A 25,177-nucleotide genomic window follows, 5' to 3' on the forward strand; every position below is an offset into this window, starting at 1 on the left:
AAATGGCACCAATAGACTTGCTCGATGCACGTTTGCCAGGGACCTTCCATTTGTAAAAAGCACAGTAACTGCGAAGCACAACAGAATGAAGCACAATAAAATAAGGCCTGCCTGTAAAGTTAAATACAGTACCATGGACTCAGATGTCACACTAAGCAGGGAACTACTGTGTCGGTTTCTGTAACTCCCATCATTTAATAATAGTATATCCCAAACTACATCAGTACCCCAGAAGCCTTTTAAAGGAAAAGACTGACAGTCTTTGACTATACAAAAACGTAAAGCTTTAGCATAGTAAAAGATACAAAAACAAAGTTTACAAGCAAATAGACTGAAAATATCTGCCCCATATCTAACAGTCAATAGGTTAATATCTCTACACAAAGAACTCGTACAAATCAATACGGAAAAGACAAAACTCAGTAGGGAATGGGAAAATTATATAAACTGTTTCCACTTGCTGCATTTTTCAAATCTTAAAATGCTGCTCACAGGTTCTTCCCATCAGTTTTCCTGGGCCCAGTATTTCACACATAGTAATTCACTCTAAATTACTCCGCAGATCTATAACATGGTCTCTAGGAAGAGTAAAAATTAACCTCATGTGTTTTCCATTTACAGGAACTACAGCATAATCCACATAACTGTCATATATCTGATAAGGGACTTGGACCTAGAATACATAAAGAACTCTTACAACTCAATGATAAAAAGCAAACAGCCAAATTTTAAATGGGCAAAGAATATGCATAGACATTTCTCCAAAGAAGATATACAAATGGCCAATAGCACATGAAAAGATGCTTAACTGTCATTAGGCATCAGGGAACTACAAATCAAAACCACAATGAGATACCACTTCACACCCACTAGGATGGCTAGAATTTAAGGAAAAAAAAAAAAAGAAAGCAGATAATGACAATTGTTGGCAAGGATGGGAAGAAATTAGAACCTTCATACACCGCTTACAGGAATATAAGATGGTGCAACTGCTTTAAAAAAGTCTGGCATTTCCGCAAAATGTTAAACGTAGAATTACCATACAACCCAGCAATTCTACTCTTAGGTATATACCCAAGAGAAATGAAATCATGACGTTCACACAAAAACCTGTACATGAATGTTCACAGTAACATTATTTGTAAGAGCCAAAACAAACCAGATGTCCATCAACTGACCAATGGATAAATAAATCGTGGTATAGCCATACAATGAAATATTATCTAGCAATAAAAAGGAATGAAGTGCTGATACATGCTACAACATGGATGAACATGAATGTTAAGTGAAAGACAATCAAAAAAGGTCACATACTTCATGATTTCATTTATATGAGTTGTCCAGAATAACTGAATATATATTCAGTAGATTAATAGTTCCTTAGGTCTACGAGTGGGGTGGGGTAAGGAGGAAATCAGGAGAGCCTGCTAATGGGTACAGGGCTTCTTTTGGAAGTGATGAAAATGTTTTTACATTGATTGGGGTGTTGGTTGCACAACTTTGTGAATGCACTAAAAATTTATGTGTATTTTATAATTCTATGGTATGTGAACTATATCTCAGTCAAGCTGTTATTTTTCAAAAGGACTATAGGTTGGGTTGGGTTTTTTTTCCACATTATATCCCCAGCTCCTAAAACAGTGCCCTCAATATCAGGAATTCAATAAATCTTGACTGAATGGAAAAAATAAATTACCAAATGTGGGTAACCCATTATAAAACCTTGTCATAGCCAAAGAGATGAAACTACTGCAGGTTGGCATGACAGGGGACAAACAGTGTGTGTGCTTCCATGAAAGGAGATGAGGCTGAAAAACTCAGCAGAATCAAGACCTTGAAGGGTCTCGAAGCCAGCCTAGGGAATTTGTATTATCCTGAAACAATGGAAAGAGCGGTAAGATTTTAAGCAGAGGATTAACACGGTCAGATCTGTGTTTTAAATGTGTAAAGCCTAGGTAGAGAATTGCTACTGCTATCCAAAGGTGAAGTAGAGAAACACCCCTCAGGTGAGAGTAAGGAGGAATTAGGGGAAGAGACCAGGAGAAGCAAAATATATTTATGGATTTTTAAAATTACACACAGCTACCGAGCGCTCGTGCTCTCTCCCCCCTCCCTCTCTCTCTCTCACACACACACAGGCACAGACTATCACACACACTTACACAAACACCTGAAAATCACTTACACTGAAAATCACTTCTATCGTCAGCCCCTATATGGAGCTCAAATGTGACGAGACAAAAACTATTAAGACCACCGAGCCAGAAAATTCCTTTCTACAATCATCTGGGCAAGGTCCTCCTCAGACTGTTGTAACTTGGGACCACCGACAAAATGCCCAGTTCCACCTCTTCGACAGGACCCCACCTCTTCGCAAATGTGCTCCTGGGAACGCTTAGCAAGGACCACAGGGCTAGGCCACCATTAGCGACAAAGGGGGGCGGGGGAGGGGAACCTTGTAGCATCCCGAGGCGCTAAGCCCACCACGGGCCCCCAGGCGCCAACCACGCTGTTGCGGGAGGTGGCGACCCGGCGACGACAGCAAGGTGGCCCCTGAGGGGCTCCCCCTGCAGCAGCCCACCCGGCGTGCAAACGCGGCCTTCAGGACTACGGGAACAAAAGCTTCTGGGGTGTAAAGGGACCCGACTCTATCTCCCGCGGGGACGCTAACCTGTCCTCCGTAGAAGTATCACGCCGCGGCAAGCGTGCCGACTCCTTCCGGACGTGGGGCGTGGGGAGTGGGTGGGGTAAAAGCCGGCGGGTGGCCACACTCCTCGAGGAGCAGTCGAGACTTCCGGCGTAGCCTCCTCGCGCGGCTAGAGAGTCGGGACGCGAGTGTAGCTGGAGGAGTGCGGATTTCTCCAGTACCGGGTCCCGCGCTGAAATTAAGTTAGCGGCCAGGCTTCACGGAAGCTCGTACGCCAGCCGGGAGGACGTTTGTCTCCTCAAATCTCCGTTTTTTGTTTTCTGCGCCCCGTTAGCCTGCAACATAAATTCAGTCCAGCAGCGGTTGCCGAGGAAATTTAAACCGCTGTTTCGTGTTGTCCTTCGCAGGGATCTGGTGCTTTGGTTCACCTCCAAGTATGCGAAACCCCGGGCCATATGACCCCGGCTCTGGCATTAAAGTTCATCTTGCCCTATTCGGCTGAGAAATTTGGCAATACTCATTTTTTTATTCATTAAATATTTATTAAATTATTACTGTGCTCCAGGTAATGCATTGCTGAGAAAAAAAAACTAATGTTCTCTGTTCGCATGGAGTTTACTAGTAAAATGGATTAATAGTAGTATTTACCTAATAGATTTGTCCTGAGCATGTAAAGCGCTCAGAATAGTCTGGCACTTTGTAAGTGCTCAATAAACGCTAGTTATTATTGTTTTCATCTTGATCATTCCATTGCTATCGTCACTAGTAATAACGTCATCCTTTACTTTTTCAATGTCAAGCTTGGAGTGTTAACCTACGACCCAGGCCCTTAGACTCTTTAATCAGTAGAAATTGGTAGAGGCCAGAGGAGAATTCTAGGCAAGGCTTTGTGGGGCTCCTGCTGCAGCAGGAAGGAGTGAAAACAAGAAACAGGTGCAGCAGAATGAGCCGTTTGGGTCTTTAAATGGGGTAACAAGGAGGCCAGGTCCATGCGCTGGGCAGGAGGCATAGTTTAGGTGGTCTGCCCACCCCTTTGGTGGTGCTGTGTGCAGGGATCATGAGCAGTACCCTTCTTCTGCTCACAGCACCTCAGAAGTGGCAGTCGGTTTGTGGACTTTTTGTATCTTATTGTTCATAATTGCCCCAACTGCACATGTGTGCAGTTATTTTTAGTCCCTTATAGTTTCTTTGTATTCTATTGCTCCAGAAAATGAGACCAAGCACTCCAGTAAAGGGTCCCAGTTTCCAGCCTATCTCACAAGTACCTTTCCTCCACAAATCAATGAGTCTCACAATTAGTGAGTCACCTAAATTTGATGTGTTCCATAACCAGACTAACCAAGTTTAGTCCAAGGCAGTGGTCTTCAAATTCTTGCTCACACATCTGCATTAGAAAACTAGATTATATACATGTACTATCTATGGTATTGATATGGTATTGATTCATGCTTACGAGAAAGTTTCCAACACATTCTCCTCTTGACATGGAAACTTCTAGCCCAACACTGACACTGGCAGCCATTTGGCAGCCCCAAGGGAATAAAGCTGATGCTGAGGACCACTGCATGAAGTGATGGACTATCATTCCAAACCTGGAACTCACCCTCCTTCTGAACTTCTTCTAGGGATATCTAATACATTTTCTTATCGTTTTCTGATAGATAGTATGATGATTAACTGAGTTAAAATAGAGATGGTAATGTTAGTGCTCAAAAATGTTAGTTATTACTACGATGCCTTACTGTTTGGAGTTGATTCTCTTAGATTTTCTAGGATTGCAAATCATATCATTGAAATGGTTATAGTTTTACCTAATCCTTTCCAAATTTTCTACCTCTAATTTCTCATATCTAATTGCATTAGCTAGTATTTCCAGTAAAAATATTTAATAATAGTGAAGACAGTGAGCTTCCTTGTCTTATTCCTACCTTTAATGGGATATTGCTAGAATTTTCCCACTACGTATGTAGCTAGTTGTGGGGACTGAGGTACCTATCACTTAGCATGTTAAGGAAGTATCCAGCTATTGAAAGAAAACAGGGAAAATTTTGACACAGATACTTTGAGAAAATAATTGAGCAGGCCATTACATCTTGTCATAAAAATAAGTGCAAACTAGACAATATTTACCACAAAGACACTAATAAAATTAGCATTAGCTAGGTTGGAATGAATGTCCTTTCTTACTTATCTTACATACTATCATCATGAAATTGAGTCCTGACTAGTTTGTTTATAAGAAATTCCATGGTAATTCCCTCAGTTTTAAACCTGGAAAAGTTCTTTGCAATCTCTAACAAAATGTCACCTTTAATCCAAAGTCTATGCTTGCTCTATATGTTTTTTATGGGAAATTGCATGGATCTACTATAGTTTTGTTATAAAGCTGTATCAGTTCAAATATGCTGGTTGTTGAAAATGGGGATGTTTTATAATGATAAAGGGGTTAGATCATCAAGAAGATATAATAACCCTAAACTTGTATGTAACTTATAGCAGAGGTTTGATATATATGAAACAAAAACTGAAAGAAGAATTAGAAAAATCAACAATTACAGTGGGTGACAACTTGACCTACTGATGTTTATAAAACCCTTCACAAAAACCAAAATATACTTTTATAAGTGTACAGAATACCCATTATTATGCTGGTTCATAAAACAAGTTTCAATAAATTTAAATAGATTGAAATCATGCACAGTATGTTATCTAACCATAATATAATTAAATTAGAAATCAGTATCAGAAAGCTATTTGGGAAAACTCCAAGTATTTTGAAATTAAACAACATATTTCTGAATAACCCATGGGTCAAAGAAGAAATCACAAGGGAAACTGAAAAATATTTTGAACTGAATAAAAATTTTAAAACATATCAAAAGCTGTGGAATGCAGTTAAAGCAGTGCTTAGAGGGAAAAATTATAACTTTGCATGTTTATATTAGGAAAGAAGGAAAGTCTAAATTAAATTATTTAAGCTTCTACTTTAAGAAATCAGGGGAAAACAAAAATAGTAGAAAAGGAAATAAAGACAATTTTGGAAATCGACTGAATATAAAAGCTGGTTCTTTTAAAAGTTTAGTAAAATTGGTGAACCTCTAGTTTAACTGAGCAGCCAAAAAGAAGGTGGGAGAGTCGCAAATTACCAGTACCAGGAATGAGAGAAATCAGTACAGATCCTATAGAGATTAGTAGGAAAATAACAGGTTCTGCTTCCAATAATAGCTGAGTATTTCCCATTGAACCAAGGCAAAAACTGAAAACTATGAACCAAATAGAAAAAAATAAGCCCCTGAAGATACAGAAGAACACCAAAAAAGGCATATACTGGAGAGGAGTCAATGCTTGTGAGAAAGAAATGGGACTCAGTGAGTTTTCCATTTTTATGGATTTTCACTTGAGGACAGGCCCCAGTTGTCACCCTCAGTCTTACTGGCTTGAAAAACCAGAAGACAGAGTATGGGACAACTACAACAGCTGGAAAGTAGGAGGACGTCCAAAAAGGAAATCCCAAGAAGGAGCAGAGTCAGGTAGAAGACCAAATTCTGTGTATAAACTGCCCATATTTCCAGCTGGCACCTGAAACACATGTGTGGAGCAAATTTTTGAGCTATCTAAGCCTCAAAAACTGACTACAGACATCAACTGAAGTCTGGTAAGAATGACAGAACTGAAAAGAGAAGTAGACAAATATTCACAATAACAGTTGGAGCTTTCAACCTTCTCCTCTTAGCAATTTAAGTTCTAGATTAAAATTTAGTAAAGACACAGGATATCTGAATAGCATTATCAACCACCTTGACCTTATTAGTATCTCATAGAACACTGCACTCTATAGAATATACATTCTTTTTAAATGTACATGATTTGCTCACCAAGATAAACCATATGCTGGTCTATGAAACCAGTCCCAATAAATTTTAAAAGACTGAAATCAGGCATTATATTTTCTAACAATAATGGAATTAAATTAGAAATAAATAACAGAAAAATATCTGGAAACCCCCGAAATAGTTGGAGATATTTAGGGGGCAATTAGAGCTTTAAATAATACTTGCTTTAAAAGAGATGGTGTAAATCACAATCTGAGTTTCAACCCTAAGAAGCTAGAAAAACTGGTCCGCATCATGGCATTATGAGATGCTCCCTTTGCCTCTCCCCATCAATCTACAACCAGTAAAACATCCATAACTCAACAAAGGTGCCTCTACCAAACACATCAGGATGCCAGAGAATTCCACACATCTGTACACCTAAAGGTGGGTGGATGGAACAAATGGAAGTGGTGGAACCAGGGAAACAAAAAGGGTGATGTCTGTGACCCCAGACCCCCGGCTGCAAAGGTCGAACCTGCAGCCCCAGAGAATCCAGTTGCGTTGGGGGTAGTGCTCACCAACACTGGCCTCCCAGCTGCAGCGGTGACTTCAGCCACAGGGAACCAGAGAGCAGCAATAGCAGGGCCTGCAACCCTGTCCCTCCAGCCATGGAGGTGCCTGTAACTCAGGCCCCCACCTGCAGTGGCTGTGCCCGCAAACCCAACCACCCAGATCATGGTAGAGGCACTTGTAACCCTGGTTCCTCCCCCACCCTCCACCTCCCCTCACAGCAGCAGGAGACCCCAGATACAGCAGAGGCACCGCCATCTTGGTGCCCCAAGCAGCTTTGCCAGTGACACTAGCAGCAAAGGCACCAATGACCCCAGAGGCACAAGCAACCACAATGAGAGCACCAAGCAACAGCTCTGAGAATGCTGGTAGAGGGTGGAAAGCGCTGATTCTCAAGCAGGCAGCTCAAGTAAGAGAAACCAAAAACTTGTGCTATAGCACCACCTACTGGGAAACAAAAGAAAGACCCCTAATGACTAACCTGCTGAATCATTAGGGTCACGTAAAACAAACTGGCTGAGGAACAACTCATCAAGCATCATGAAAAACCACGGTAACATGGAATACTGTGAGCTAACTCACAGAGAATTCAAAATAGTTGTCATGAAGAAAGTCAAGCTACAAGAAAACTCAGAAAGGCAGTTCAATGAACTCAGGAATGAAATTAATGAACAGAAGGAATACTTTACCAAAGAGGTTGAAACTCTTGCACCAAACAGAAATTCTGGAGCTGAATAACTCAATAAATAAGGTGAAGAACACAACAGAAAGCACTGGAAATAGAGCAGACCATATGGAAAAGAGAATTAGCAAGTTCAAAGACAGAAACCTAGAAATGATACAGGTAGAAGAGAAGAGACAGTTAAAAAGAAAAGAAATTCTATGAGAACTATCGAACTCCATTAGAAAGGAAAACATTAGGGTAATGGGTATCCCAGAAGGAGAAGAGAGGGAGAAGGAAGCAGAGTTTATTTAAAGCAATAATAACTGAGAACATCTCGAACCTGGGGGAGGAACTGGGTACACAAGTCCACGGAAGCTAATAGAACACCTCAGTGCAAAAAGACTTTCTCCAAGACACATTATATTCAAACCGCCAAAAGTCAATGACAGGGGCTTCCCTGGTGGCGCAGTGGTTGAGAGTCTGCCTGCTGACGCGGGGGACACAGGTTCGTGCCCCGGTCCGGGAAGATCCCATATGCCGCGGAGCGGCTGGGGCCCGTGAGCCATGGCCGCTGAGCCTGCGTGTCCGGAGCCTGTGCTCCGCAACGGGAGAGGCCACAGCAGTGAGAGGCCCGCATACCGAAAAAAAAAAAAAAAAAATTACAAATATGAAATGAAATAGGCATTATTTGTATTAGTAAAGACTGGGTTTTACTGAAATATTAACTACAGACTAGTCAAATAAATTACGATGCATCTGTTTTATGAAGCTCTGTGCAGCTATAAAAAGAAATAATGAATATCTCTTCACAGGGCCAGTCGATCTCCATGATATAGTGTTAAAACAAACAAACAAACAAACAAACAAACCAAGAGTCAGAAGGGAGGGCTTCCCTGATGGTGCAGTGCTTGAGAATCCACCTGCCAATGCAGGGCACACGGTTCGAGCCCTGGTCCGGGGAGATCCCACATGCCGCGGACCAATAAAGCCCTTGCACCACAACTACTGAGCCTGGGCTCTAGAGCTCGTGAGCCACAACTACTGAGCCCGCATGCCACAACTACTGAAGCCCGTGCACCTAGAGCCCGTGCTCCGCAACAAGAGAAGCCACCGTAATGAGAAGCCCGCGCACCACAATGAAGAGTAGCTCCCGCTCGCCGCAACTAGAGAAAGCCCACGCGCAGCAATGAAGACCCAATGCAACCAAAAATAAAATTAATTAATTAAAAAAAAAGAGTCAGAAGGGAATGGATAATATGCTATATTTTGTATAGGAATGGGAGGGGGGAGAGAGATGAATATGTATTTGCTAATATTTTAGAAAAATATAAAATCTAATCATTTAGAGGAAATGAGGGAGGAACAAAGGAAAGGAAACAGGGATGGAAGCCAGACCTCCACCCGATTTTATTGTTTTTATTTTGGAAACAAGTATTATTTCATATAATTAAAAGTCAAAATTTAATTTTAAAATATCTTTTTAAAAACCTGTTTAAAGCAAAATTTGAACAAATGAACCTAACTGCATAAAGTTAGTGGTATCACCCCTTTCAGAAAAATTATTATGACTTCAAAGCCCTGTACTTTGACTGTACATCTAAAGGAAAAAACACCCGCAAAGATAGCATAACTTGAATTCAGTTGGTTTGTATTTGTACTAATATTGTTATTTTGAAGCTATTACAATAGTTTATATATATATAATATTTAATGTCTGTGTGTGTATTGGGATAAAATCAAGTAATTACATTAGTGTTGTTGGGAAGCAATTTTTTTCACAATAAGAAAATGAGATGCAAAAACAAAATCAAAGAATTAAAAACTTGATATCTTTATTCCAATAAAAAATATTGTTATAAGTACAGGATTTATTTATTTTTCTTTTCCTAAGTAAATACATATTTCCTAGCCCTGTCCACTAGAAAGGCCTAGAAATAATGACAATCCACTAGCAATGAATACCTCTAGTGCTTAGATTGTGGTCACATATTACTATTCCTTCTGAAAAGAAACCAGATATGGGACAGGGAATACGAGAAATGTACTTGGGATATTTCATGATGTTTGAAAGCAAGGGAGCTATCAAAGACTGCTGGAGTCATGTTAAAAGGACACAGACATCAATTTGACCTGGCCAAAGATGAGACAAATATGAAAAATAATGACTACATTGAATCAAAATGCATTAAGTAGGGCTTCCCTGGTGGCGCAGTGGTTGAGGGTCCGCCTGCCAATGCAGGGGACACGGGTTCGTGCCCCGGTCCGGGAAGATCCCACATGCCACGGAGCGGCTGAGCCCGTGAGCCATGGCCGCTGAGCCTGCGCGTCCGGAAAAAAAACAAAAAAAACCCAAAATGCATTAAGTATATTAAAATCCATGAATTCATGGTGATACTTTAAAAAATTTCTTTCCAGCTTTATTGAGTTATAATTGACATATAAAATTGCATACATTTAGCATGTATAAAGTGATGATTTGATATACATAAATCTTGTAAAATGATTATCATGATAAGGTTAGTTAACACTTCCATCACTCCCCATAATTAGGTCTTTTGTGTGTGGTGAGAAGAGTTAAGATCTGTTCTCCTAGCAACTTTCAAGTTCATAATACAGTATTGTTAACTGTAGTCACCAAGCTGAACATTAGATCCCCAGAACTTACTCATCTTATAACTGGAAGTTTGAACCCTTTGACCAATCACCTCATTTGACTACATCACCTCCTCAGCCACTGGCAACCACCGTTTTACTCTGTTTCTATGAGTTTGGCTTTTCTTTAGATTCCACATGTAAGTGATGCCGTGCAGTATTTGTCTTTCTGTGACTGACTTATTTCTCTTATCATGATGCCTTTAGGATCCATCTACAGTCACAAATGGCAAGATTTCCTTCTTTTTTATGGCTGAACAATATTCATATATATAATGATTATACATATGTAATTGTTTTTCTTTATCCTTTCATCCATCAGTGGACACAAGTTGCTTCCATGTCGTGGCTACTGTGAATAATGCTACAGTGAATTATATGGTAGTTCTATTTTTAATTTCTTGAGGAACTTCCATACTATTTTCCATAACGCTGTATCAACTTACATTTCCGTCCACAGTGCACAAGGGTTCCCTTTTCTCTACATCCTCACCAACACTTGTTATCTCTTATCTTCTTGATAACAGCAATTTAGCAGGAGTGACTGATATCTCATTGTGGTTTTGATTTCTATTTCCTGATGATTAGTGATGTTGAACACCTTTTCAGGTACTTGTTGGCCATTTGTGTGTCTTCTTTGGAAAAGTGTCTTCAAGTCCTTTGCTCATTTTTGGATTGGATTATTTATGTATTTTTTGCTATTGAGTTGTATGAATTCCTTGTATATTTTGGATATTAACTTCTTATCAGATATATGGTTTTAAAATATTTTTCTCCCATTCTGAAGGTTGCATTTTCATTGGTGGATTGTTTCTTTTGCTGTGCATAGTGATACTTAAAACAAATTCACCGACCCCTATGGGGGTTGTTAGGGCACCAACAAAGTATTCTGTAAACAGAATAGAAATAAATAAATAAGCATTCACCTGCCTTTTCTCTACATATTATATTTCAGCTGAAGAGGGGAAATTCTTCTGAATAGAAGAATTTCAACTAATGAACACAAGAAGAATGATAGGTTTAGGAAATCACCTGGAATAAGATAGGCAGCTGGGCATAGAGGGTTGGAGCTCAAGAGAGAAATGAACCCTGGCAGTTCACATTTGAAAGTCATTAGGATATGGTGTATGACAAAAGCCTTGGGAATCTGTGGGACTCCAGGATGGACGAGAAGAGAACCAAGACTATAACTGATGGTATTACTTATATGAAGGAATGGGTAGAGGAAAGATAACTAGTGAGGACAACTGAGCTGAATTGGTCAGGGTTGTATGAAGAGAAACAGGCAAGAATAGATTAGTGGTACTAAAGCCAAAGGGGAAGGGAAAATGAGAAGTTGAGGGACCACCCTTGTCCTTCAAGGAAATGATGTGGAAATTGTATGAATCACATCCTTCCAACTAGAACTTAATCTCGTGGCCACATCTTGCTGTAGAGGAGATGTGGTAATGTGGTCTGTTCTGGGCAGCATGTGCCCAGCTAAAATTTGGGGCACCAAAAGCAGGAGAGTAGATATTGGGTTGATTAGTAGTTTCTACCACAGTATTCGATTTAAGGCCAATTATGATCACTGGGTGGATATCTACTCCAAACAATTAAAGAAAAAGTGGTAGAAAAATCCATTTTCCCAATGCAAGTGATAGGAGATAGATGCGTTTCCGAATGTGGCTTAAATCAAGATTAAGATTTGAGTTTGGAAAGACAAAGAATAAAGCTAAGAGTTAAATGAACAAAGTCATAAAAATCATGAAGTTAATACTTTACCGCATCCTGATATCCTAGAATTGAGGGGTAACCTTGAACGTTAAAGGAGATCTAGAGTGGAACGGTGGGTGGGGGTGACGGGTAAGGCAGTTAGAAGAACAGCGCCAGAGGAGATTTGCCACAGTCTGGTCTGGAAGGCTGGTTGGATACACAGCCAAGAATTTGAAAGCAGAGGGAAGAGCAGAGCATCTGCCCTCATGACGTCAGCACTCTCACTAGAGCCAAAAGGGAAGTCTGAGTCAGGGGACGGAGGTGCAAGACACAACAGAGGTAGCTAATACTGATTGTTTAGGAGGCATCGTCCTCAAAACTAGTGTATGAACATTTAGTGTTTCTACCTGCCCCAAACTCCTTTCCCTTGCTCTCGATACTGTTCCTGTTTCTTGAGAAAGCCCCCTCCCCTACTCAGTCCACATTCCTTATGTGGCGCGTAAGACCTCGACCTCCCAAATCAAATCATTGCATTCCTCTGGAATAGAGATTGACACAGAGGTGGGTATGTAATCTACTGAGAACCAAGGAATTTATGGGGCTCGAAAAGTAAAGCAGGGGCTCTTAGTCACGGGTCTTGAACTTGGGAGGATATGAAAAAAATGCCTTCTATAGCCGTCAGGGAGATTCTGTCTAAAGATTGAGCCAACAAGGAGTCGTTGATTGATGTAGACAGAGAAACCAGGTTCTGGAACATTACTCACGGAACTGAGCCTGGCGCCGCCTGAAGCCAATGCTACCTTTGGAAATCTGTTATTGTCACAAGCCAATACACGCTCTTTCTGTTTAAGCCATGGTAGATTGAGTTTTCTCCCACTTTCGACAGAAAAATATCTAATGCTGCTAGACGATTTAAATACATCATATCATTTAATTTCACAATGTGATTCATAGGTATTATTATTCCCATTTTATACAAACGAGGTCACTAAAACTTAGAAAAAATTTGGAAACTGGCACAAGACGCACAGCTCATTGAACCACGTTTCGAACTCATATCTCGTTCCAAACCCTCTACAACAATACAGTTGAGGTCCTCTTACTCATGTAGTCTGCGTGTAAATGACCAATTAATCAAAAGAATCAAGGCAGAGAATTACTTTTAAGTGATATACATAAATGTATATTTGTTTGCCAGTCTTTTCTATAGACTCAAGGCATTCATTTGAGTATATGACTGATGACTAGAGCTTTATATCATCTTTCTTGCATGAACCACACCAGGCATCATGAAAGATTTGTTTTTAGCAATTTGAGGGCAGAACCCTACATGTTTTTCTTCCAGTAAATTACAGTTGTTTCCCCACATCTATTTCAATAGCAGGTTTTTCAAAGACTCACTTCTATCAAGTCTTTCAAAGCATTCAGCTTACACCTTCTTGCATGAATTCTTTGGTTGACACATTTAATTAAATTACGTAATTACAAGAACTTATAACTGGCATTGGTATACGCAGACTGCAGTAGCTTTGTATGGGCTGCCATAACTAAATATCGCAAACTGAGTGGTTGAGAACAACACGGATTTGTTGTCTCACAATTCTGGAAGCTAGAAGTCTGAAACCAAGGGATCAGCAAGGCCTTAGAGGAGGTATTTTTCCTTGCTTATTACTAGCTTCATATTGTTTGCTGGAAATCTTTGGTGTTCTTGACTTGTAGACACAATGCTACAATTCTGTCTTTACATGGCCATCTTCTTTCTGTGTACATCTGTCCAAATTTCTCCTTTTCATAAGAACATTGATGATATTGGCTCAGAGCCTACTCTGAGGACCTTATTTTCACTTGAATACCTCTGTTGTTGAGACTCTATCTCCAAATAAGGTCACGTCCTGAGGTACTGGGAGTTAGGACATCAACAGTTGTTTTTTTTTGTTTTGTTTTGTTTTTTCGGTACGTGGGCCTCTCACTGTTGCGGCCTCTCCCGTTGTGGAGCACAGGCTCCGGACGCGCAGGCTCAGCGGCCATGGCTCACGGGCCCAGCCGCTCCGCGGCATGTGGGATCTTCCCAGACCGGGGCACGAACCCGTGTCCCCTGCATCGGCAGGCAGACTCTCAACCACTGTGCCACCAGGGAAGCCCTCAACAGATCTTTTTTAGGGGACACAATTCAACGCATAACAGTCCACCCACGACCCTGATGCTTGCCCAGCTGGTAGGAACAAAAGCGGGTCTGCCATACCAGAGCTGCGAGTATTTAGCATTGCTAATTACATTTTGCAGGGAGAAAAGAAAATGTGGGTCAGCAAAAGGAGTCAATAAAGAAATCCCAAGGTAGGTTACAAAGGAAGACGAAGCGGGTGGAGAGGTAAATTGATGGGGCAGTAGTTGAATCATTTTTCCGGGTAGGCAATTTAAACAGCATTTGAAATCACTGCTTCCTTTTACAGAAAGGTGGTAGGTTTTCCTAAGCAGTATCCTCTGGGAAGGGAGGAGTCCCTCCAAATCTTAAAGGAGATCCAGATGGACACAAGGATTTTTTCTGATATCATGGAAAATATGGTAATCCCTTCCCAGCTGTGTGTTCCCTACATCCAAAATTTTAGAAGATGTAGATATATTTCTGATGTCCTCAAACATCTCCTGCCTGTGTATAAATACGGTCACATTTGCACTTACTCTCTGTTTTTTTCTAGCTGACCATTCCTACCTACACATGCAGGACCCTATGCAGTGTCCCCCTCTTCAGGTGGTATCTCAGAGGGGTTCATAACAGGTCAATGCATGCAGGACACTGCAATCTCCTGCCTCTGAGATTCTTCCAAAACTACAACGTCCTCAGAGCAATGCCATCTAGAACTGTTTCTCTCACGTGTTTTCCCAGTACTTTGTATCAATGCCATTCAGCATGTGCTCAATAAATATTTGTAGAATGATGGACTCCATTATGCCCTTAGATGGCAGAGAGAGTAAGACCCACCAAACATTCCATTTGGTCCCCCATATTTCCTAGCCAGTCATGGAGTTAGATGGAGCCGTGAGACTAATTCTACCCAATGGGTTATATAAGGCCTTAAAATTGCACTCAGGTGTCCTTGGGGAGAGGGAACTGGAGCTTGGAGCCAATGTGTTTTGATCTGCCCTAAAATGAAGTTATCACAGGTTGGGCTAAGGCTACAGGGACCTTTGTATTGGGAGAGGCTTAGGAAAATATAAAACTGAGTAGTTTAAATAGAGGTTTCTTCTGAAAACTTTAACCACTCTGGTAATCTCAGTGATTCTGCACTTCTGGTAAGGGACCAGAAGTAGAAGTCACTATCTCTTGAGTCTTAAAATCAAATAGGTCTTGACATTTGGATGGAACAAAATGCAGGGGAAAAAAATACCTCTCACTTGCAAACTTTCTCCAATAGAGTGAAATGAATTTACAAGCAACTTGCTGATTCTGTGATAGAGAGAGATCCTGAAACAGTTCTGACTGGCAAGGAATAAAAAATGGAACCTGATTGAACAGTTCCTATTAGAAGATTTTGAGACATTACATACATGATCTTAATTTCGGACTGGGATTTTTACAAACTCTTTGGAGGTGACCTTCACCAAGGACCTCTCTCCAGAAATTCTCCTGCTCTAGGCAGATGTATTGTAATTCCTTCCTCAGTCCCTACAAATCTGACTTTTACCTCCAGCTTCTTCCTGAGAGGATCCCTCTGCCCCTCTAGGCAGCTTTATTGGACTGGAAGCAGGAGGACTGTCTCTTCTGAATGTCCCACACCTGACCGTGGAAAACATGAACGCATCCTATGAACCAACCCTCTGTGTGTGCTGACCAGCTCCAGTAGAGCGTCACACTGCTACCTCTGCCACCCCAGCTGTCCACAGCCTGTCTTTCCCAGGTGAGAATAGATGACAGTCCAGAGAGTTCTTCAAGTTACTGACACACTTATCAAGTTCCCCAAGTGGTCTTCTGGAAGCCTGGAGGCATGACATGAGGGAAATAGGCTGGCTGCAGCTTCCCTCACACAGGGAGAGGGGGAAGTCACAGCACAGCAAGAACTCATCAGAATTTTTCTCACCAAATCATCCCTCCCCTTTTAGTCCTTCTTATATCCTCGGAGATCTGGTCCTAGAATTTCACATCTACGGTATCCTGATGTCTTACTCAAAATCTGTACAAATCGATACAAAATCTGTCATTCATAGGGGGAAAATAAAAGAGCAAAGCGAATGACAGAGAAATGGAGCTGGAGCCCTAACGCAGCTCCTTATTGTTTAATGCTATTTGAGTGGGGGCTTCCTACTACTTGTGGCCTGAGGCAGCCTGCTACTGTCCCCTGCAACCTATCACAAAGTCCTTCAGGTTGGAGAAGGTTACTACTTTGTATCATGGGAAGTTCTTACTCAAGAAAGGAGTAGAAAATGAACCAAAAAATCAGACTACACAGCGATTAAGATAAATAAACTAACACATTCATGACACATCGTTACAAGAAAGTTAGGGCATTGGCGGTCTCGTCCTTACACCCTACACTCAAGGACACATGGGGCCCCTCTCACAGACTCTCCCAAAGTTCTTCTGGGTGTGCTAGTCTCAGAAAGTGAACACCTGTGGGTTTTGCCTAGCCAGCATCTCTTCTCCTAGAAACAGAACCCAGCATTTCCTTGTGGGGAACCACCTCTTCTCCATGTGGTTTATTTAAAATGATCTCACATTCGGACCCCAGAGTTTGGCTTATGACCTAGGCCTTGCCAGTGAAAATGTAGCATATCTCTGGTGGCAGCTTTTTTTAAATTTATTTACAAGAAAGGGCATATCATGGCCCAAGAGGCAGGGGTAGGTGGATGGAAGAGACAGATAATAAACAATAATCATAGTAAATAAATAAATAAGAGTATATTAGGAGATGACAAGCGTTATGAGAAGAATTAAGCAAATTAAGGAAGTCAGGAGTAGGGCAGGTGATAATTTTGAATAAGGTGGCAAGGATAGTTCTGAGATGGAATTTGAGCAAAGATCAGGAAATGGGAATTAGCCATGCATTCCAGAGAAGGCCCAGCTAGTGCAAAGGCCCTACAGCAGAAGCCTGCCTGCCTGTTCAAGGAATAGCAAGAAGGCCAGAGTAACTGGGTCAGCCAAGGAGAGGACAGTAGTATTCAGGTTGCAGGAGTGATGGAGGAGCACATCGTCTAGGGCCTTGAGGGGCGTCGTGAGAGTTCTGGCTTTTACTCTGAATTAAAGGGGAAACCACTGGAAGCTTTGAGCAGAAGAGGGACATGAACTTTCATTTTTTCAAGGTCGCCCTGGCTACTGTGTGTGGGGATAAACTACAGGAAGGCCAAGAAGGAGAAGACTTCAATGACTCAGGTGGGAGATGAAAGATGTATGGTAAGAAGTAGTCAGACTGTATATGCTAAGAGACTCTATCCAACAGAATTTCTTGGCCCAGGTATGTGGGATGTGAGAGAAAGATGAGTCAAGGATAACACCAGGTTTGGGAGCTGACAAACTGGAAGGATGGAGTTGGTAATAATATGGGAAGAGTAATTAGGGAAAAGATCAGGGGCACAGATTTTGACATATTGAAATGTATTTCAGATATCCAAGAGGAGCTATTAAGTAGACCACTGATGGAGGAGTATGGAGTTCAGGACACAGGCATGGGCTGGGGATAAAAAATTAAAGTCAAGATAAAAAGACTTGCCTTCTCTCTTCTCACTTAGTTAAGCAGACTTGCCAGGTCATAGGATAAAGGATGAAAACTCTTTGTCGAGGGAAATACCAGTCAACCTAACAGGTCAGAGTCCTGATTCTGGGAAGATAGTGGAGTAGGAAGCACCAAGAATCTGTCTCCCCACCTAGAAAGCAATTATATTGTCAGAATCTGTCTGAGGTAACTATTTAGGAACTCTGAGGTCTGCTGAAGGCTTTCAACTTCCAGGGGAAGATTTGGATGGTCAATAGCGGTTAATTTCAGTCCATTTCAGCTCTTAGCACAGTAGCAGCTACCCATCCCCCATCCCCAGCTGCACGGCAGTCAGCTGTGTACATGTTGCTGGAGCAGCTCACACACAGGTTGCAGGAGTCAGGAGCCTGTCCTCCAAATATCTGTGCTCTGATCACGGCTGCTTATGAGCACAGAGATGTAGTCAAAGAGGTGGGCAGCCGTTGTCGTTTCACTGCCCTTCATCGTGGCAAGCCCCTCCTCCCCAACTGAAGCGATGTCCAGGGGTTGAAAAGGGCCAATGCCCTTCCGCCCCCTGCCGTTTTTGCTTTTTCCCACTTTGGGAGCCGGACATTAAAGACTAGGACATAAAAAACAACTGCATATAAGGGGGAAAATTGTAATGTGAGCACACATGCCCAGGGAAAGGCTCATGAAAGATCTGGGAAGACCTTAAATTTACACACTTTAGGCTGATCCTCACAACACAGACAACCTACAACAATTAAAAAATAAACAAAAACAACAACAATAAGAGAAATCAGTAAACCCTGGGGAAGGGGGAAGATCTGATTTCCAGCATTACTACATTATTAGATTCAAATAATCAAAGTTCTACAAAAAAATCACAAGGCATACAGAGAAACAGAAAAGTATAGCCCATTCAAAGGAAAGAAATCCACAGAAATTGTCCCTGAAAAAGACCTAAAGACAGACCTTTAGACAAACCTTTAAAACAACAGACCTAAAGACAAACCTTTAAAACAACTGTCTTAATGATGCTCAAAGAACTAAAGGAAGATGTGGAAAAAGTCAAGAAAACAATGTGTGAGCAAAATGGAAATACCAATTCACAGAAAGCCTAAAATGCAATAAAATAGAAATTGTCGAGCTGAAAAGTACAATGACTGAAATAAAAAGTTCATGAGAGGGATTCAAAGGCAGATTTTAACAAGCAGAAAAAAACAGTGAACTTGACAGGACAATTAAAATTATCAAGTATGAGGAACAGAAAGAAAAAATTGAAACGCAAACATAGCCTAAGGGACATACAGGATAATATCAAGCAGAAGAATATATGTATGTGGGAGTCCAAGAAGAATAATAGAGAGGGAAAGGGGTAGAGAGAATATCTGAAGAAATAATGGTTGAAAACTTCCCAAATTTGTTGAAAGACGTGAATATAAACATCCAAGAAATTCAACAAACTCCAAGTAAAATGAACTCAGAGAGATCCATACCAAGATACATATAATCAAACTTAGAAAAGCCGAAGAGATAATCTTAAAAGCAGCCAAGAGAGAAGAAAATCATCACATACTAGGGATTGTCAAAAAGATTATCAGCAAATTTCTCATCAGAAAACTTGGAAGCCAGAAGTGGGCTGATATATTCAAAGTGCTAAAAGAAAAACAAGATATCAATAAGAATCCTAAATCTGGCAAACACTATCTTCAAAAGTGAGGAAGAAATCAAGACAATCTCAGATAAACAAAAACTGAGGGAGTCTGTAACCATTAGATCTGCCCTGCAAGAAATGCTCAAGGGAGTCCTGTAAGGTGAAATGAGGACACCAGCAGTAACTTGAAGCTGTATGGAGAAATAAAGATCTCAGTAAAGATAAATACAAAGGCAATCATAAAAGCTATATCACTGTAACAGTGGTTTGTAACTGCACTTTTTGTTTTCTACATGATTTAAAATAATTATTAGTTTATGTTTTGGGGCACATAACGTAAAAAGATATAATTTTGCGACATCAACAACTGAAAGAGGTGGAGATAGAGCTGTAAAGGAGCAGAGTTTTTGTATGTTATTGAAGTTAAGCTGGTATAAATTAGAATGTTATAACTTTAGGATGTTAAATGTAATCCCCATGGTAGCCACAAAAAAAATAGCTATAGACTATACATAAAAGGAAATGATAAAGGAATTTAAACATTTCACTATCAACTAAACACAAAAGCAGATAGTAATGCAGGAAATGAGAGACAGAAAAGCTACAAGGCATATAGAAAACAACTAGCATAATAAGAAAAGAGCCTCGGGACTTCCCTGGTGGTCCAGTGGTTAAGAATCCACTTTCCAATGCAGGGGAAACACGGTCAATCCCTGGTCAGGGAACTAATATCCCACATGCCGCAGGGCAACTAAGCCCATGTGCCACAACTACTGAGCCCACACGCTCTGGAGCCTGCGCACCACAACTAGAGAGCCCGCATGCCGCAACTACTGGGCCCGTGTGCTCTGGAGCCCGTGTGCCACAACTAGAGAGAAGCCCTCACGCCGCAACGAAAGATCCCGCGTGCCACAACGAAGATCCCACGTGCCACAACTAAGACCCAATGCAGCCAAATAAAGAAATAAAAATCAATATTAAAAAAACAAACAACCCCTCCCAAACCCAAAAGAGCCTCATTATCAATGTAAATAGGTTACATTTCAATGTAAATAGGTTAAACTCTCCAATCAAAAGACCCAGATTGGCAGAATGGATAAAAAAAAAAATGATGCAACTATATGCTGTTAACAGGAGATGCACTTGAGATCCAAAAACACAAACACATTGAAAGTGAAAGAATGGGAAAAGATAGTCCATGAAAATAGTAACCAAAAGAGAGCAGATATGGCTGTAATAATATCGACAAAATAGACTTTAAATCAAAAAAGATTATAAGTAACAAAAAGGACATTATATGTTAATACAAGATTCAGTAAAGCAAGAAGATTTAACAATTATAAACATATACACACCTCATTACAGAACATCAAAATATATGAAGCAAAAACTGATAAAATTGAAGGGAGAAATAGACAGTTCTACAACAATATCAGTAGTTGAAGATTTCAATACCCCGCTCACAATAATGGCTAAAAAAAAAAGGCAGAATATAACTAAGGAAATAGAGGACTTAACACAATAAACCAACTGATCTAATAGTTATACACAGAACACTCTACTCAACAACAGACTACGCCTTCTCAAGTGCACATTGGACATTTTTCAGGATAGACCATATGTTAGGCTGCAAATTAAGTCTCAGTAGGTTTGAAAAGGTAGATATACAAAATATCTTCACTGACCACAATGGACGTAGTTAGAAATCAATAAAAAAAGAAAACTGGAAAATTCACAAAACTGTGGAAAGTAAACAATATACATTTAAACACCCAATGGAACAAAAAAGAAAATATAAGGGAAATTAGCAAATACTTAGAGATGAATAAAAATGAAAACATTACATACCATAACTTATGGGACTCAGCAAAAGCAGTGCTAAGGGGGAAAATTATAGCTATAAATGCTTACATTAAAAACAAGAAAGATTTCCAATCAGCAACCTAACTTTACAACAGAAGGAACTGGAAAAAGAAGAACAAACTCAAAGCTAGCAGGAGAGAGGAAACAATAAGGATTAGAGCAGAGATAGATGAAATAGAGAATATAAAAACAATAGAGAAAATCAATGACACCAAAAGTTAGTTCTTTGAAAAGATCAGCAAAATTGGCAAACCTTTAGCTACATGGACTAAGAAAAAGAGAGAAAAGACTCAAACTACTAAAATCAGAAATGAAAGTAGTGACATTACTACTGATTCTACAGAAATAAAAAGGATTGTAAGAGAGTACTATGAACACTTGTACAACAACAAATTGGAGAACCTAAATGAAATGGACAAATTCCTAGAAACACAAAACCTCCCAAGACTAAATCATGAAGAAATAGAAAGTCTAAACAGACCTATAACTAGTAAGGAGATTGAATCAGTAATAAAAACTCTCCCCACAAAGAAATGTCCTGGACCTGATGGCTTCACTGGTGAATCCTACCAACGTTTAAAGAAGAATACTAATTCTTCTCAAATTTGCAAAAAGAAAGAATGAAAGAAAGAAAGAAAAGGAGGGAATACTCCCTAACTATGAGTCAACTATTACCCTGATAACAAAGATAGACAAAGGCACCCTAAAAAAAGAAAACTACAGATCAATATCCCTTATAAACATTGTTGCAGAAATGCTCACCAAAATACTAGGAAAACAGAATTCAGCAGCATATTGAAAGGATTATACACCATAACCAAGTGGGATGGTTCAACATATGAAAATCAATCAATGTAATGAAGGGGGAAAACCACATGATCACTCCAATTGATGCAGGAAAAGCATTTGAAAAAATTCAACATCCTTTCATGATAAAAATACTCAACAAACTAGAATAAAAGAAAACTACCTCATCATAATAAAAGCCATTTATGAAGAACTCACAGTGAACATCAGACTCAATGGTGAAAGACTGAAAGCTTTTCCTCTAAGACCAGGAAAAAGGCAAGAGTGCCCACTTTCACCACTTCAATTCAACACAACACTGGAATTCTAGACAGTGCAATTAAGCAAAAAAAAAAAGAAAGAAAAGTCATCCAAATTGGAAAGGAAGAAGTAAAGTTATTTCTGTTCATGGATTATATGACCTAATATATAGAAAACCCAAATCCACAAAAAAATACTGTTAGAACTAATAAATTTTCAGCAAGGTAGCAAGTTATAAAGCCAACACACAAAAATCAGTTGCATTTTTATACACTGACAATGAGCTATCTGAAAAGAAATTACAAAAACAATATATATAACACCATCAAACTGAATAAAATACTAAGGAATTAACTTAACCAAGGAGGTGAAAGATTTGTACAATGAAAACTACAAAACATGGCTGAAAGAAATTAGATGAGATCGGGTGCATTCAGGGTGGTATGGCCATAGACTGAAAGAAATTAAAGAAGACAAATAAATGGAAAAGCATCCCATGTTCATGGAGTGAAAGACTTAATATTGTTAAAATGTCAATAATACCCAAAGTAATCTACAGATTCCAAGCAATCCATGTGAAAATTCCAACGTTTTTTGCAGAAATAGAAAAACCCACCTTAAAATTAATGTGGAATTTCAAGGGACCCCAAATTGCCAAAACAATCTTGAAAAGGAGCTAAAGCGGAGAACTTTACCCCTGATTTCCTGATTTCAAAACTTATTACAAAGCTACAGTAATCAAAACGGTGTGGTACTGGCATAAAGACAGAGATATTGACCAATGGAATAGAATAGGGAACCGAAAAATAAACCCCTGAATGTTGTCAAATGATTTTCGGCAACAGAGCCAAGGCCATTCAATGGGGAAAGGACAGTCTATTCAACAACTGTTGCTGGAAAAACTGGTTATCCACAATGAAAAAGAATCATAGGGAACTCCCAGGTGGTCCAGTGGTTAGGACTCCATGCTTCCACTGCAAGGGGCACAGGTTCAATCCCTGGTCGGGGAACTAATCCTGCATGCTGTGTGGTGCGGCCAAAAATAAAAAAGAATCATATACAAAAATTAGCTCAAAACGGATCAAGGACCTAAATGTAAGACCTAAAACAATAGAAGAAAACATTTCATGATGTTGGATTTAGTAATGATTTCTTGGACATGACACCAAAGGCACAGGTAACAAAAGGAAAAATAGACAAACTGCACTTCATGAAAATTTTAAAATTTTGTGCATCAATAGAGTAAAAAGGCAACCCATACAATGGGAGAAAATATTTGCAAATCATATATCTGACAAAAGATTAATATCCAGAATATATAGAGAACTCCTAAAACTTAACAACAAAACTTAACAACCTGATTCAAAATGAGCAAAAGACTTGAATAGATACCGCTCCAGAGAAAAGATACAAATGGCTAATAAGCACATGAAAAGATGCTCAACATCACCAATCATTAGGGAAATGCAAATCAAAACTGCAATGAGACACCACCTTACACCCACTAGGATGGCTACTATCAAAAAAATAGAATATGAGTGTTTGCAAGGACATGGAGAAATTGGGACCCTGGTGTACTACTGGTGGAAATTGGTACAGTCACTATGGAAAACAGTATGGTGTTTCCTCAAGTCATTAAAGACAGAATTACTATATGATCCAGCAATTCCACTTCTGTGCATATACCCCGAAAGTAGGGTCTCAAAGAGATATTTATACACCCATGTTCATAGCAGTATTATTCATAATAACTAAACCATGGAAGCAACTCAAGTGTCCATCAGTGGATGAACGGATAAGCAAAATGTGGATATACATACAATGGAATATTGTTCAGTCTTAAAAAGGAAAGAGATTCTGCAGTATGTTTTCAACATGGATGAACCTTGGGGACATTATGCTAAATGAAATTACCCAGTCAGAAAAAGATACATACTGTATGATCCCACTTATATGAGGTACTTAGAATAGTCAAAATCATAAAGACAGAAAGTAGACTGGTGGTTACCAGGGGCTGGGGGCAAGGAATACGGGGAGTTATTGTTTAATGGGGATAGAGCTTCAATTTCACAAGATGAAAACAGTTACGGGGATGGACAGAGGTGAGTTTTGCACGAGGATGTTAACATATTTCATACCACTGAACTGTACACTTAAAAAATGGTTAAGATGGAAATTTTATGTTATGTGTATTTTACGACAGAGAGAGAAAGAGAGAGAGAGGCTTCTCTGCCTGTTCCACCACGGCCGGGGCTACTAACCCAAAAAGGATATGGCGGGTTCCACGTGGTGTGAGTGGGGCCGGAGGACTGGGCTGCGATGCGCACCACTGGTGGACAGGGCACACCCGAGCACAGCCCCAGACGCCTCTACAGGTCCGGGAGCACACGCCTAGGGCTCCCCCTCCCCTGTGGACGCGCGCCCTCGGCCCACTCGCGCAGGGACAGGGCAGGAGCTGGGTTGCAGACACTGCCCGGACAAGTTCACAGCCAGTCCTGCGGGTTCCGTAAGCCAGCGGAGTGCTGGGGCCGTGCAGTCCCCGGAGCAGGCGGAAGGCGGGACCCCTCCCCTCACCCCACTCCGCCGCCCCGTTTCTCCTCCTCCTTCGCCGGCTCCCTCCCTCCGCGCCCCCGAGTCCCGCAGCCGGGCAGCCAATCCCAGCCGCGCTCCTGCCCGGCTGCTCAGGGTGGTGGCACGGAGCCCGCAGGCGGCTTGGAGAGCTCGAGCTTTGTGCCCAGCGGCAGGTAAGGTGCGCGGCGGGATCTGGGTCGAGTCGGGCTTTTCTAAAACCGTCAAGCAGGAGCCTGAAAACTGATGCTAGTGCGAGACGCGGCGCGCGCCCCGCTGCCGGGCCCACGACCCCTCGGCGCCGCCCACCTCGCC

The 25,177-nt window shown here is 40.7% G+C and overlaps 2 protein-coding genes across 4 annotated transcripts in view; one reads left to right on the top strand and one right to left on the bottom strand.

Moving 5' to 3' along the window:
- LOC101285567 (cytochrome c oxidase assembly factor 1 homolog) overlaps window positions 1–2,760 on the bottom strand; it is a 101,512-nt gene extending 98,752 nt beyond the window's left edge. Inside the window, exon 1 of one of the 3 annotated variants that reach the window (XR_007479132.1) lies at window positions 2,672–2,760. The gene's annotated coding sequence lies outside the window, so the exon portion shown is untranslated. The remainder of the gene's footprint in view (window positions 1–2,671) is intronic. The other 2 variants (XR_007479130.1, XR_007479129.1) reach the window with 2 other exon arrangements.
- A 22,133-nt stretch (window positions 2,761–24,893) lies between these two features.
- BLVRA (biliverdin reductase A) overlaps window positions 24,894–25,177 on the top strand; it is a 54,906-nt gene continuing 54,622 nt past the window's right edge. The window contains exon 1 of the mRNA XM_004282961.4: window positions 24,894–25,038. The gene's annotated coding sequence lies outside the window, so the exon portion shown is untranslated. The remainder of the gene's footprint in view (window positions 25,039–25,177) is intronic.

This window comes from Orcinus orca, chromosome 9 (assembly GCF_937001465.1).
Source record: "Orcinus orca chromosome 9, mOrcOrc1.1, whole genome shotgun sequence".
Taxonomy (NCBI): Eukaryota; Metazoa; Chordata; class Mammalia; order Artiodactyla; family Delphinidae; genus Orcinus; species Orcinus orca.